Source organism: Scyliorhinus torazame, chromosome 5 (genome assembly GCF_047496885.1).
Source record: "Scyliorhinus torazame isolate Kashiwa2021f chromosome 5, sScyTor2.1, whole genome shotgun sequence".
Lineage (NCBI taxonomy): Eukaryota > Metazoa > Chordata > Chondrichthyes > Carcharhiniformes > Scyliorhinidae > Scyliorhinus > Scyliorhinus torazame.
In genome coordinates, this window is record NC_092711.1 from 265,753,022 (window position 1) to 265,769,451 (window position 16,430).

A 16,430-nucleotide genomic window follows, 5' to 3' on the forward strand; every position below is an offset into this window, starting at 1 on the left:
GATATCGTGCAGGACGACGAAATGCTGAAAGGTAGCCTTGTGTACTGGAATAAGCCTTTATGCGTGCTGATCGTAACGAATCTTTGGCACTGTTCATCCAATTTTATGGGCAGGTAGGCATGTCCGTGGTCCAGTTTGGAATATGTGAGATTCCCCGCTAATTTCGCGTGGACTTTCTCGATTCTGGGAATTGGGAACTTGTCTAATTGAGCCGCCCGATTGTTAGCTTGTAGACCCTATATATTCTATCTGAATGGTCTGCTTTGAATAAGGGGATGGTGCCGGCTGACCACTCGGAAAATTGTATGGGTTTGATAATTCCCAGTTTCTCCAAGCGTTTGAGCTCGGCTTTCACCTTTTGATATAGGGCGTAAGGGATTGGTCACATCCTGAATATTTCAGCATTGAATCCGGATCAGCATATATCTTGGCCTTTCCTCGTTTTATTTGGCCCAACTTGTTTGGAACATGTCCTTAAACCTACATAAGTCGTCCTGGAACACACTTCTAAATTTTGAAGATCTACAGCCAATTTAACTTAATTCACTGCTGCTGAAATTCAAGGACTGAACTCCTTCTCGAATATAGTCGAACATCTGCTCACCCACAACCATGACCAATGCCCCAGTATCAGCCTCCATCTTCAAGGGTCTTCCATTCGCCTGCAGGACTATCTCGATTAGAGCTATTTTCTTCATTGGCTGATGACCCGTTTTCCTCCCAGACTGTTGACCAGGATCCTGTCCCGAGGGCTGTGGATGGCTTTCTTCTGTGTCTGTCAGCCTAACCTCGCAGCCATACCGCTCCACATTAAATAGAGATCCTTAAGTAAAGTCTCTGATGTAACAGAAACGCAAACCGAAACGTTGCAAATTGTCTCCAGTTCCATTATGCAAAAAGCCGGTTCATAAAACCTCATTGCCACAACCCACCTTTACAGCTGCTGGCAATATGGCCCTTGTCTTGTTCTAAGCTTGTAACTTTGGCTGGAGCAGGTGTCACATTTCATTAAGGATGTCCTTACTAAAGTGCAGACATCTTGCACATTATTCCTTTCTAACGTTGAGGTATGATAATTGCTCACTGAACACTCTCAATGAATATGGCATTCTCTCCCTTCTTCTCCTCTCTCTCTCAGCAGCTTGTCCTGCTCTGTGTAAACTCTTTTCATTCTTCCAGGTATGTTCCAAGGGGAATGACCACTTGTGCAGCCATGTTTGGGAGCAACTGGCTTGTGCAGGAGCCTTGGTGTCAGAAAAACTCTTTCAGTGCCTGCCACTCCACGCCATGTGCACCATAAAACAATGACAGAAATCATCGAAAGTTATAGAGCTGAAGCAGCATTCAGAAGAAACCAACCAGCAGCTAACCGAGAAGTAGTTGATAATCCCTTCAAATAATGCTGGCAGATGGTGTTACCCGATAGAGACCAATAACTTTAAAATGAAAATCAAACTCCGGTTAATAGCTGAAAGAACGACTCGGCAAGATTTCATATATTAAGGCACTTATTGTAACAAACAACTAAAACACTATTAACTAAACATTACCTTTATAGGTAACTTATTCTTTATTTCACAGGAAAGAATACCCCTCTTCTTAGTCTTAGCACAATTGAAAAGGGAGACTTCACAGGTATTCTTTAGACTCTCCTTTCCAAGGATAATCAATTTTCCCAGAATCAGTCCAAAGTGATCCTTCGCTCTCAATTAATTATTCCTGTTCTTTTCTTTTTTCAGACTGGTAACTTGTAATTTTAGAACTGTCTTTCACAGAGAAGTTTCCTTTTCTGGGAGATTGTCCCTTTAGCCCAAGCTAGTTGACACTTCCAGTCTTTTTAAAAATTCCAATGAATTTGATCTTTTTGATCCAAGAACGAGCTTTCACGTACATTCCTTCATGGCATACCATTGAGATTTTTTTGACCTCCAGCTGCTCCCTCTCTCCCAGATCTAGGCAGTCTTCAAACATTTTCTGTGATATTCAGTGACCTGGGGCGAAATTCTCCCCCAACGGCGGGATGCCCGCCGACTGGCGCCAAAGCCGGCGCAAATCAGACGGGCATCGCGCCGGCAAAAAGGTGCGGAAGTCTCCGCATCTTTGGCGGCCTAGCCCCAACATTGAGGGGCTAGGCCGACGCCGGAGGGATTTCCGCCCCGCCAGCTGGCGGAAATGGCGTTTGTTGCCCCGCCAGCTGGCGCGGAAATGCGGCGCATGCGCGGGAGCGTCAGCGGCCGCTGTCAGTTTCCCAGCGCATGCGCGGGAGCGTCAGCGGCCGCTGTCAGTTTCCCGCGCATGCGCAGTGGGGAGAGTCACTTCCGCCTCCGCCATGGTGGAGACCGTAGCGGAGGCGGAAGGGAAAGAGTGCCCCCACGGCACAGGCCTGCCCGCGGATCGGTGGGCCCCGATCGCGGGCCAGGCCACCGTGGGGGCACCTCCCGGGGTCAGATCGCCCCGCGCCCCCCCCAGGACCCCGGAGCCCGCCCACGCCGCCTGGTCCCGCCGGTAAATACCAGGTTTGATTTACGCCGGCGGGACAGGCAATTCCTGGGCGGGACTTCGGCCCATCCGGGCCGGAGAATCCAGCGGGGGGTCCCGCCAACCGGCGCGGCCGGATTCCCGCCCCCGCCCAATCTCCGGGAGCGGAGACTTCGGCGGGGGCGGGGGCGGGATTCACGGCGGCCAACGGCCATTCTCCAACCCGGCGGGGGGTCAGAGAATGACGCCCCTGATCTGTGACCTGATCTTTACAATGGCTTCTGTTGCTTCCATCCCTATGGCAATATAAACCTCATCAGCCTTGTATCTGGATAGAAATGTTAATTAGTTATCCTGGAGAGCCCAACTCTCTTTCATCTTGAAACCAAATGGTTGGTTTAAAGGAAACTTTTTATAACCCAACATTTTCAACACTTTTCTGGGACACTGAAGACTGACAGTCTCCACTGTTAACACATAGGCTGCTGCCATTGTCTTCAAGCGTAATACTTTGGAGATTTTTCCCAGTAAGACAAACAATGCAGTCATTTGATTTCTACCAATCAGGCATCCAGTATCAGGCAGAACAGGTCAAATGGCCCCATTTATTTTATTTTAAATTTAAAGGCACAGTTCCAAAACAAAACCATCTTAAAATCCTCATAATTGTAACAATGATCCTTCCTGAGGATGAATGCATGTTCAGTTGGAATATAGTGTTCAATTCTGGTTGCCACACTGCCAGAAGGATTTGGAGGCTTTGGAGAGGGTGCAGAAGAGGTTTACCAGGATGCTGCCTGGTACAGAGGGCATTTGCTATGAGGAGATATTGATAAACTCGGTTTGTTCTCACTGGAACGACAGAGGTTGAGGGGTGACCTGATAGAAGTTTACAAAATTATGAGGGATATGGACAGAGTGGTAGTCAGAAGCTTTTTCCCAGGGTGGAAGAGTCAATTACTAGGGGACATGGGGTTAAGGGGGGAAGGGCAAAGTTTAGAGGAATTGTGCGAGGTAAATTTTTTACAGAGGGTAGAGGGTGCCTGGAACGCACTGCCGAAAGAGATGGTGGAAGCAGGGACGATAGTGATGTTTAAGGGGCATCTTGACAAGTACATGAATAGGACGGAAATAGAGGGATACGGACCCTGGAAGTGTAGAAGGTTTTAGGTTAGACGGGCAGCATGGTCGGTGCAGGCTTGGAGCACTGAAGGGCCTGTTCCTGTGCTGTACTTTTCTTTGTTCTTTATTTGTTCTAGTTGTATGAGTTTACGAGAGGGCATTAGCTGGAGTTTTGAGCTCCGGAATGGCACCACCGATGTCAAATCAATGTTGCCCACTGATTAATGTCATGAACAGCCTGCTATGCATACTGCCAGTAAATGTCCATGGTGTGCACTCTAATATATTGACCAATGCAGCATTCCATGCAATTTGTCCCACAAACTTGTGTCCATGCGATGAACTGCATTCTGGTGTTCTACAGGCAGCTGTGACATCTCAAAAAAATTGAGGCAAATGATCACAATTTCTCACCGACAGACACTAAATATTGACTAAACACTTTGTTTTGAAGGTCTTTAATGATTGTGCCTGCAGGTGCTCTGTCTGTGACTGGGCAGGGGTCCAAGATGATTTCTGTGTTTATATCCACTCACAATAATGTCTGCAGCATTTCGCTAATAAATGAGGTGCAGGGACCTTCCACAATCATTGACAAGCAATGATTTGCATATTGCTCTTATAGTGCACAAAATATCGAATACTGTCAGAATATTCAGACGCAAATAGCATGAGGTTAAGGCCAGCAGTAGTAATGGAAATAAAATTCTTCCCTAAAGATTGCTGCACGTAGAACCGTTTGATGTTGAGATGAGAGGAGTACCCAGACAGGCAGACTTTTATATTGAGAAAATAAGGCCATTTTATATTTGTGTCTGAAGTATGCTTGTTGTGTAGAATAGAATTGAGCTGAGGTGACCTTTATATCCTGACCTTTATGTCTGATAGCAGGTTGTCTCAAGCTGCTACCTGTCACACAATAAAAGCATCATCAGTCTCAATAAGCAGTCACATCATTCATTATGAATTTCCTCAGATATAATGGGATTATTATACACAAGTTTCTCTAATTGTACTGCCTCACTATGAGCTGCAAGCAAACAGAGTTTGCCACACTGCCAAATTGCTGCACAACAGATTTCTCTTGTTGAGGCTCTCACCTTAGCTTCTGGTATTATTGCTTACACCCAATGCTTATTACTGTATGATACGGGTGACATGTATTTAATACCTCATACAGTGTCCCAGCTTAAAACAAAGTTTCTCTGCTCCTTCATTCGGAACCTGGCACAGTGACCATTTCTAAATGGACGATGAAATCAGCTCACTAATCCAGTTGATTGAGTGATTATTGATCAACTGCAGAGTTAGAATCACGGGCAGCATGGTAGCACAGTGGTTAGCACAGTGGCTTCACAGCGCCAGGGTCCCAGTTTCGATGCCCTGTTAAGTGGGGGTTACTGGGTTACGGGGATAGGGTAGATACATAGGCTTCAGTAGGGTGCTCTTTGTAAGGGCCGGTGCAGACTTGATGTGCCGAATGGCGTCCTTTTGCACTGTAAATTCTATAATTCTATAATAATTCTATAATGTTGGGTCACTGTCTGTGCGGAGTCTGCACGTTCTCCCCATGTCTGCGTGGGTTTTCTCCAGATGCTCCGGTTCCTTCCCACAGTTCAAAGATGTGCAGGTTAGGTGGATTGGCCATGATAAATTACCCTTAGTGTCCAAAAAGGTGAGGAGGGGTTATTGGGTTACGGGGATAGGGTGGAAGTGAGGACTAATTGGGTCGGTGCAGACTCAATGGGCCGAATGGCCTCCTTCTTTACTGTATGTTCTATGTTCTTAACTGTTACAGCACGTTTGGCCCATCGAGTCCGTGCCGAACCTTTGCAGGAACAATTTAACTTGTCCCAATCCACCAACCTTTCCCCATAGCCCTGCAAGTACTTTGCCTTCAGATGCTTACCAAATTCCTTTGAAAAGAATGATTGAATCTTCCACCATCACCCCTGCAGATGATACATTCCAGATGCTATTCACTCGCTGCTTAAAAAATTATTTTCCTAATGACACTTTTGATTCTTCTGCCAACCGCGTTATATCTGTGTTCTCTGTTTCTCTTTTTATTTCATTATAACTTTAGAGTACCCAATTATTTTTTTCCAATTAAGGGGCAATTTAGCATGGCCAATCCACCCACCCTGTGCACCTTTGGGTTGTGGGGCGAAACCCACACAAACACGGTGAGAATGTGCAAACCCCACACGGACAGTGACCCAGAGCCGGGATCGAACCTGGGACCTCGGCGCCGTGAGGCAGCAGGGCTAACCCACTGCGCCACCGTGCTGCCTATTCTCTGTTTCTCGACCCTTCCTCCAGTTGGAAGAATTTCTCTCTATCCACTCTGACTGGACACTTGATCATTTTGAATACCTCTATCAACCTCAACCTTCTCTTGCTAAGGAGAAGACCCTCAGCTTTTCAATCTACCCATGTGACTAAGGACCACAGAAAATAGAAGCAGAAGGAGGCCATATAAGCCTTCAAGCCTGCTCCGCCAAACATTATGATTTTGGCTGATCATCAAGTTCACTAATCTGATCCGCCTTCCCCTATATTTCTTGATTCCTTTATCCCGAAGAGCTATATTTAATTCCTTCTTGAGATTCCACAATGTTTTGGCCTCAACTACTTGCTGTGGTAACAAATTCCACAGCTTCCGGATGAAGAAATTTCTCCTCATCCCAGTCGTAAAAGGTTTATCCCTTATCCTCAAACTATGTCCTCTAGTTCTGGACTCCCCCACATCCTTTCTGAATCTACCCTGTCTAATCCTGTTAGAGTTTTGTAAGTTTCTATGAGATCCCCTCTCATTCTTCTAAACTCCAATGAATATAATCCTAACCGACTTGGGGCACGATTCTCCGGAAAGATTTCGAAGTGTGGTAGCAATTGCTTCCCGGTGCTCGGCCCAGCATAGCGAGCAATGCTATTCAACATTAATTGTTCCATTTAACGAGGCTCCATGGGTTTGCTACCACAAATGAAGGCTCTCCAGCTGATTCGCCAGCACTACGCTCCCCAGTCCCCTCCTAACAAGATTGAGCATCGCTTAAGCAGCACTTGCTCAGCCAACCCCAGCCAGCTTGCAGCAATGGCGCCGCGGAGACTGGCCCCAAGATTCGGGGACCTGGGGAGGCTGCTAGACGCCAGGGAGGCCAAGAGGATTGTCCATTTCCCCGAGGATCGCGGAGGGTCAGCCATGGATGCCTGAGCCAAAATGGTGGCAGCTGTGAGCGGTGAGAGTGTGACCAGAAAAAGGTCAGCGACCTACACCGGGCAGTACGAGTGAGTAGACACCTTTCCGCACCCCCAGGAGCGTCCACCCCCAACTCTCCATGCGACCCCTCATTCTCCTTCCACCCCCTCCCCCTTCAACTCCCCCAACTCTTCCTTCACACACCCCCACCCCACTACTGTGAACATATGACTAATGATGCCCTCACTGTGGCTCCTCAGGAAAAGCTCTCCCACAATCGCCGGGAGGGGGCCCAGACTGGCGGTGGCCGGACAAATGAATCCTCATGACCTTTGAGGAGCGTGCTTTGGAAGTGACTGGATGTGGCCGAGGACAGAGTGGTCACCAACGCGGAGGCTGGCGGACGCCGCAGAGGTGAGGAACCTCCGGTCTCCACACGCGGGACCTATCAAACGTGAGTTGTTATTGCCTTGCTGACTGACCCATCCCTCCCACTGACCACATGTCCATTCTCTTGCAGGTCCTCCAGCCGACAACGCTGGCCCATCCTGGGTGCCCCCCCCCCCCTCTCCAGCCTCCCAGGAGAACACCGCGGTGGAGAGCCCCAACGGTGCCACACCTCCACCATTGCAGACACACGCACCTCGGTGGGAGATGTTAGTGGTCAGGCTTCTGGGGCACAATCTGGTCAGCACCACACTGCTGCTGATGCACATTAGGTGGAGGCAGGAACCCCCAGGCGAGACAGCTGTCAGAGGTCTGCTGGGATCCCAGGACGAAGCTGGATCCCAGCTTGATGCTGAGCCTGTGGAAGAGGTTATCTCGGAGCTGATGGAGATGTTAGGGTGGAGCGTCACCCAGCAGATCCATAGCTGCTTGGAGGGGTCCTAGAGGCTATGAGTGCTGGAGATGTCACCGGCAATGCGTGGCACTGAGGCTAACACTGCAAGGGTGATGACCAAGGTGGAAAGACTGGTGCAAGGCGTCGGCACCATTTGTGAAGGTGTCCAAGGCATTGCTCAGTTGGTGACGGCCATGGCTGAGGGTCTCAGCAGAATGTCCACCTCACTGGGGTATGTCACCCAGTACCAGGTGACGTTGATGAGGTTCTATGGGACATGTCCCGTTCTCAGATGGGAATGGCTGAGGCACCGCGGAGCTTGTCCCAATTGCAGGTGGGCATTGCCGAGGCACTGCAAAGCACGTCCCAGTCACTGAGGAGCATCGCCGAGGGCGTCAACATGATGGTGCGGACCATGGTGAACTGCCAGGGCTGGCAGAATAAGATGATCCAGGGGCAGCCGGGACTCAAACTAGCTGTTCCCCCGTCCCAAGGTGAACCCCAGGGCCCTATGAGCACCAAGCAGGAGGAGGGGGCGCCGGGTGGCTACCGTGGTGACGGTGGCTACCAGCTCATCCGAGTTCCACCCCTCTGATGATGCTGTGTCTCACAGCCAGCACACGGAACAGGGCGGCACGGCTGTGCATGTGCCGCTGACAAGTGAGCCAGGGCCATCCGACCTCAGAGCAACCAGAGGACACCCGCCAGGTCGAAGGCCACAGGACTAGAAAGCAGCTGGCTGCCTCCACCTCAGATGTGCATCGTGGGGACATCCCTTGACGTAACGGTAGAGCTAGGAGGGCCAAGCACAACAAGGATCACTGAGGGCACTGGGGGAGGGTGTGGAAGGGCGTGCGGTGGGGGAGGGTGCAGCACCATCATTATGGTGGGGAATTGTAAAATGCAATAAACACCCTTGTGCAATAAACACCCTTGTGCACAACCAGTATGACGCCCCTGTCACTTTCTTCCTCAATGAAGCCCGACCTCCGAACACTTTGCCTCCTCCGCAGGCATCTCCCCCCCCCCCCCCCAACTCAGCACTCACCTACCCTCCGGCCGAGGCCATGACCCAGGAGCTGTGTCCCATCTCCTGGGTGTTTGGATGTTGGCTGCTGCGTGTGTGGTGTTGCCTCTCGCAGTGTTCAGGCACAGTGTCCATGCATCACGGGTTGATTGGGATGCTAGGCAATGACTCCCACATGCCACATGCTCGCCTACCCACCAGAATCCACTTGGGTTGTGTGAAGTGCTCACTTAACCACGGTTGCCAATTCCATATTAGCCAGAGGCTTCGGCTGTCAGTGGGGGTTATGGGAGTTGCCCCTGGAATGGGTACACATGATCCAGGGGTTGACATGGTGGTGTCATGAGTGGTTGCCCCTCCTTACTCCCCACAGCATCCCTCACTACCCTCCCAAGATGGCCCACCCCTGCGGAGGGTCCCCACTCCCAGATCAAGGTCCCATACCTGCCCCCCCCTGCTGAGAACTAGGGTGGCAAGCGCTGCGTGTTCGGGCTCTTTGCCTGTGAGCAAAGATGGCTACTCACCTCCTCCTCGGCTCCCCACTGAAGCCCTACCGCCAGGTTCACATTTTAAAAATGGAGTATTAATGGGTGCCAATGTGACCACTTGCTGGGGAGACCGCTGAATGACGTGGGGAGTGTTGTATAAGGGCTCGTTAATTATATGGAAATAGGGCTTAAGTTGTGATTATTGGTTTCTCGCCAAGCTACAGCGGGATCCCAATTTTGCCTATGGGAGCAGGCATGTTGTATCGCAAACGATTTGATGCCGGGTGCGGTTCTCTTTTTATGTCTCTCCTGCTATTCATCGGCCTTGTTTTGTTCGACGATAGCGCAATGAGGCCAGAGAATCGTGCCCTTAATCTCTCCTCATATGACAATCCCGCCATCCCAGGAATCAGCCTGGTAAACCTTTGCTGCACTCTCTTCCTTCCTCAGATAAAGAACCTCGGACGAGATTCTCCGACCCCCCGCCGGGTCGGAGAATCGCCGGGGGCTGGCATGAATCCCGCCCACGCCGGTTGCCGAATTCTCCGGCATCGGAGATTCGGCGGGGGCGGGAATCGCGCCGCGCCGGTTGGCGGGCCCCCCCGCTCGATTCTCCGGCCCGGATGGGCCGAAGTCCTGCTGCTAGAATGTCTGTCCCGCTGCTAGAATGTCTGTCCCGCCGGCGTAGATTAAACCACCTACCTTACCGGCGGGACAAGGCGGCGCGGGCGGGCTCCGGGGTCCTGGGGGGGGCGCGGGACGATCTGGCCCCGGGGGTGCCCCCACGGTGGCCTGGCCCCGCGATTGGGGCCAACCGATCCGCGGGCGGGCCTGTGCAGTGGGGGCACTCTTTTCCTTCCGCCTTCGCCACGGACTCCACCATGGCGGAGGCGGAAGAGACTCCCTCCACAGCGCATGCGCGGGGATGCCGTGAGCGACCGCTAACGCTCCCGCGCATGCGCCGCCCGGCAATGTCATTTCCGCGGGGCGGAAATCAGTCCAGCGCGGGCCTAGCCCCTCAAGGTTACGGCTCGGCCCCCCAAGATGCGGAGGATTCCGCACCTTTGGGGCGGCACGGTGCCCGACTGATTTGCGCCATTTTTGGCTCCGGTCGGCGGACATTGCACCGATACCGGAGAATTTCGCCCCTCACCCGAGGAACCACTTTCCTAAATCTTTTCAACCTTCTCTAAAGTCGTCACATCCTTCCTGAAGTGTTATGTTTGGCATTGGACACAGTATGCGAGATGAGGCCTAACAAATGTTTGATAAACATTCATCATAACTTCTTTGCTCTTGTACACTATGGGTCGAATTTCTGCTTATGGGTCGGGAGCGCAGAATCACAGAATTTACAGTGCAGAAGGAGGCCATTCAACCCATTAAGTCTGCACCTGCCCTTGGAAAGAGCACTCTACTTAAGCCCACAACTCCACCCCATCCCCGTAACCCAATAACCACACCTAACCTTTTTAGACATTAAGGGCAATTTAGCATGACCAATCCACCTAACCTCCACATCTTTGGACTGTGGGAGGAAGCCGGAGCACCCAGAGGAAACCCACGCAGACTCGGGGAGAACATGCAGACTCCGCACAGACAGTGCCCCAAGCCGGGAATCGAACCTGGGACCTTGGAGCTGTGAAGCAACTGTGCTACAGTGCCGCCCACAGGAAAGTCCCAACTCCATACACCTGACTCGAGAATGTGCCTCAAATGGCCAGGCTTTTGTTCCAGGGATGGGGATAGCACTGGTGCTGACTGGAGACAGGCCCGCAGCCCCAAAGAACAGTGTGGAGGCAGACACAAGGGCTGCTGGGTGCTGAGGTGAGCTGTTTAAAAGACCTATCTCAGTGCTCTGGGTCTTTGTTCCAGTTGTTAAAAACAAACAGTAAAATAGAAATTACTAACCTCAAGCTCTCATCCCTAAGACCCCCTCAACCCCAACATGTTTCTCATGTGTCACCCATGTCAACTCATGTCACCTCAATCCCACACCGATCCCCATGGTCCTTCATATACTCCATGACAACCTATGCCCTTCTATCCACAGTCATGAATTTGTATTGCCCTTTTGCCAATATAATGCGAACTCATGCCAACCATGACTCCATGGCCCTTTATAACTTCTCTGCCATCTCAGTTCTAACTCATGTCAACCAATGCCCACCACCATCCTTTGTTCTTACACTCTCCATGCCAACATAGCAAGTACCCATCGTGGGTAGACTTGAGGAGACATGATGAGATTAAATAAAGTTCTAAATATCTATTACACACTGCACAATGTTTTAAAACTCTGCATTGATAAAAGCCCATTCAATAAATTTAAATCACTTCACAAGCCTAATCCCTTATAAAATTTCCATCAAGTACTTTATACGTTATAAAAATTAACACTTGTATTTATAGCCACACAGTAGAAACAGCTGATCTCTTATGACAACTTGGAACTGTCAATCAAATTGTGAATTTACAGTCCCCTGATTGTAATAATGATAGGTTACAAAAGTAGGCAAGCAGCACTAATCCTATAATGATAGCATTAATCCGATAGTGATAACCCTCAGGCTTATGTCAACAATCATCTACTTAAATGTTTTCAAATGCACACCCTTATAATTCAAAATGTAAAGTTCAAGAGATTACAATGACTTTACAGAGTATTGAACTGGTCCACTTTGACAGGAAGAATAGAAAAACAGTAAATTATTTAAATGTAGAAAGATTGCAAAACTTGGGTGGTACAGAGGGATCTGGATGTCATGGTACATGAATCACAGACAATTAGTGTGCAGGTACTGCAAGTGATTCGGAAGGCAAATGGAATGTGGGCATTTATAGTAAGCGGAATTAAATATAAAAATAGGACGTTTTACTGCAGCTGTATAAGACTTTGGTGAGAGTACATTTGGAATATTCTGTTCTGTTGTGGTCTCCTACTTGAAATAATATACAATTGTGTGAGAAACAGTTCAGAGAAGGTTCACTCAACTCATTCCTGGGATTAAAGGCTTTTCTTCTGAAGAAAGGTTGAACAGACCCCATTGGGGTTTAGAAAATGAGAAATTATCTTTTTGAAACATATAAGGTGCTAAAGGGATTTGATCGGGTGGATACTGGAAAAATGTTTCCACCTGTGGGAGAAAATAGAACCGGGGACACAGCTTAATAAGAAGATGTCTTCCATTTTAGATGAAGATAAGATTCTTTTTTTTCTCCAAAGGATTAGTATGTGGCATTTTCTTCCCCAGTAAGCAATGGAGAATGGGTCATTGCATTGATTCAATGCAGAGTTAGACATATTTTTAATAGGCAATGGAGTCAAGGGTTATGGTGTGGGTGCAAATGGCAAAATGAAATTGACCACAATCAAATCAGACATGATCTTATTGAATGGCCGAGCAGACTTGAAGGGCTTCCACTCTTCAGTTGAATGTTCGAATAATAACTTGACAGTTCCACAGTCCTTATCCATTTTTAATGCAAATTTAAGTCTGCTCTTACCAATCTCAAAGGAAAACCAGGACTTCTCCAAAAGGGTACCTTACCTCTTCAAAGCTCTCCAGTAGGTTTAGTTCATTTTCTCAAATATCTAAAGCCCACAAATTGTGTTTTGGAAATTGCATTAACAAAGAATGCATCTATTTCAAGGCAGCTACGTATTTGACTGTGCTGCTGCCTCTGTGAGCTGTGGAATGTGTATACTCGTGCCCCTGTTCAACATAACCCTCCAAGGTTATATTCTCTACTCCCGGACAAGATTTCGCAATTGCTGAAGCTATTTCACAGTCATCCACTTTAAAATCTGACAATACCACTCCTGGTTCAATACTCTCCTCACTCTTGTCATCTTTAAAGTCACCAATTTCAAGCCAATGAAGGAATTATTATTTTAATATCCTGGATGAGCCCCTAATTTTGTTAAAAGCACAACTGATGGTAAGCGCCAGGGTATTCCAAATCTCAGAAGGGAAACTTGAAACAACTGCCCTCAACTTTATTTTGCTACTTAATATAAATTGAGATTGTGTGTGATTTGGAATACAAATCACACACAATCCTGACTTGGAACTATATTGCTGTTCCTTCACTATCATTGGGTTAAAATCCTGGAACTCCCTTTCTTATAGCACCGTGGATGTGCCTACACCATAAAATTACAGCAATTCATGAAGGTGACTTACCATCACCTTCTCAAGAGCAATTAGGAACGGTCAATAAAAATGTGGCCTAGTCAGCAGCGCCACGTCCTGGGAAAGAATAAAACAAACAAATTGCTGGAAAATTTTGATTTGTTTTGTTTGCAAAAGCAGTCTCAGGTATATCATAGGTTAGAATCAGTTCAAAGGTCATTCTAGACTGTCAAACATTCTATCTGCTGCGCAAATAGAATACCAGGAAATACCAGGACAGGCCAAAGGCTAGGAATCCTACTGTAAGTAACTCACCTCCTTATCCTGCAAGCCTGTCCACCATCTACAAGGCACAAACATTCAAACCCTCCGCCACCAATGAACAGTGGCAGCCATGTGTACCACATACAAGATACACTGCAGTAACTTGGCAAGGTTCCTGAGCTGGCATCTTCCAAACTGATGACCGCTACAATCTAGAAGGACAAGGGCAGCAAATGCCTCGGCACCACCACCTGGAGGTCCCCTCCAAGTCACTTGAAAATATATCGCCATTTCTTCACTGTCGCTGCGGCAAAATCCTGGAACTCCCTCCCTAACAGCACTGTGGTGTACCTACATCTCGGGGACTGCAGCAATTCAAGAAGGCACCTCACCACCACCTTCTGAAGGGGACCTAGGGATGGACAATAAATGTTGGCCTAACCAGCGACGACTACATCCCGTACATGAATTAAAATAAGAAACATACTGCGAGATTCTCCTTCGTCAAGATCCTCCGGTTCGCCAGCATCGCACCCATGTCCGCGAGTTTTCCGACAGTGTGGGATGGCCACAATGGGAAACCCCATTAGCCAACTGCTGGAACAGAAGATCCCGCTGCCAGCAGGGGTGCGTCGTGCCGGAAAACGGGGCTGGCGGGATGGAAAATCCCCCCCATTATATTTTCATTTCTGCTGGTGCAAAATCTTAGTGCTTCCTGAAACTGAAAGAAATGGTGGTGGCCTCGATTTTGAGGACAGCAGCAAAGGAATGGCAAGGAATGGCACTCACAGTTCATTACACTTACATCCGCCCACAGGCATTCTACAGGATTCGGGTGGCAGTTTACAATGACCAGAAATTATTTAAGCCCAGCATTATCTACAGCGGATTTGTGGCATGTGGGATAAGGAATGCAACAGCATGTCTCTTCAAATGATCAGATTGATTGAACATTTCAAATTGAGACATAGAGGGGTGAATTTTAAAGACCCAAAACTAACGGCTTGGGGCCACGTGAAATGTAAATATTCTGAAAATGTATTCCTGAACCCAACGTACCCACTTTCAAGGTTACCAGAGACGAGTTTGGGGTGGGGAGCCAACTCACACCCAAGAGGTATGTTGGCAATTTATGTATAATGAGGAAATCCAACAATTCAAGGGATGCAACAGCAGTTTCACAGAAACACCACGCATCTTTACAATGTTGCTTGTGGGCCAACCTGTCCTCCTTATCTACCAGCTTGTCTGATATTGCATACCCCCGAACAGAACCCTTTCTTTCCAAGACCCCACCCCAGGTCAGGGATTTAATGCCCACGGATATCCAGGATAGGGGATTGGCCTTCATCACATTTCACCATGCTCTCACCAGCAGGTGCAAGCTACTTACCTGTGGCTTCAGCCTATTGAAGAGCACACTCTGCCTGACTGGAAGCCAAGCCTGTCAAAACAAGTTGCACCATGTGTGGTTAAAACACCATCCATGGGCAGCACGGTGGCGAAGTGGGTTAGCCCTGCTGCCTCACCGCGCCGAGGTCCCAGGTTCGATCCCGGCTCTGGGTCAGTGTCCGTGTGACGTTTGCACATTCTCCCCGTGTTTGCGTGGGTTTCACCCCACAACCCAAAAATGTGCAGGGTAGGTGGATTGGGCACGCTAAATTGCCCCTGAATTGAAAAAAATGAATTGGGTACTCTAAATTTTAAAAAAACACCATCCACTCCAATATCCATCCCATCAATATCAGGGTCAGGATATAAAATAGCAAATTTCAGTTAGAATATTTCATTCACAGTATAATTATGTATGGAAAGCAAAATAAAGTGAGGGAAAGAAAGCAGATTAAAAGAGAGCAATGTAAAAGAACAAAAAGCAAACATTAAAAACAAATGTTCTTCAGACATTCTGAAGCAATCTTTAAAATCTGAAGCAGTCGGTAAAATAATTTCTTACTGATGCTTAAGTTCTTTGGCAGTAGAGAGTTACTGCCCTTGACATCAAGGAGCATTTGACAAGTTGCCCTAGTAAAATTAATGGGGAATTAAAGGGAAACTCTTCACTGATCAGACTCATGCCTCGCACAATGGAAGACGATTGTGGTTGTTGGATGCCAGTCAGCACAATCCCAGAACAACACTGCAGGAGTTCCTCAGGGCTCGATACTATCCAGGATGAAGATGTGCTGTTAGGTAATTTGGACATTCTGAACTCTCCCTCTGTGTACCTGAACAGGTGCCGGAATGTGGCGACTAGTGGATTTTCACAGTAACTTCATTGTCGTGTTAATGTAAGCCTACTTGTGACAATAAAGATTATTATTAAATGTGTTGGCTGAACGTGCAGTTCAGACGTTCAAGGCTGGTATGAAGAAACAATTCCCTAAGTCACTAGGAACCAAAATAGCATGCTTCCTGTTAGCCTACTGAACCACCCCACATACCACTACTGGCATAGCTCCAACTGAGCTGCTGATTGGTCAGCGTTTGAGAACCAGTTGAGTTTGGTAGTTCCAAATTTGGCTGGGTGGGTAGAGACAAGACAGAATTACCAGAAAAGGAACCATGGATGGGAATCTCCAACCCCCCGCCGGGTCGGAGAATCCCCGGGGGGCGGGGGGGTGGGGCGGCATGAATCCCGCCCTGCAGCTCCGATGCCGGCTGCCGTATTCTCCGGCGCCGGTTTTCAGGCGGGGAGGGGATCACGGCGCGCCGGTCGGGGGCCGTTGGCAGCGGCCCCCCCGGCAATTCTCCGGGCCCCGATGGGCCGAGCGGCCATCTGTTTTCGGCCAGTCCCGCTGGCGCAAAATGGACATGGAAATGGCCACACGGCGGGACCTGGCTGGTAGGCCGGCTGGTGCGGTCCTGAGGGGCA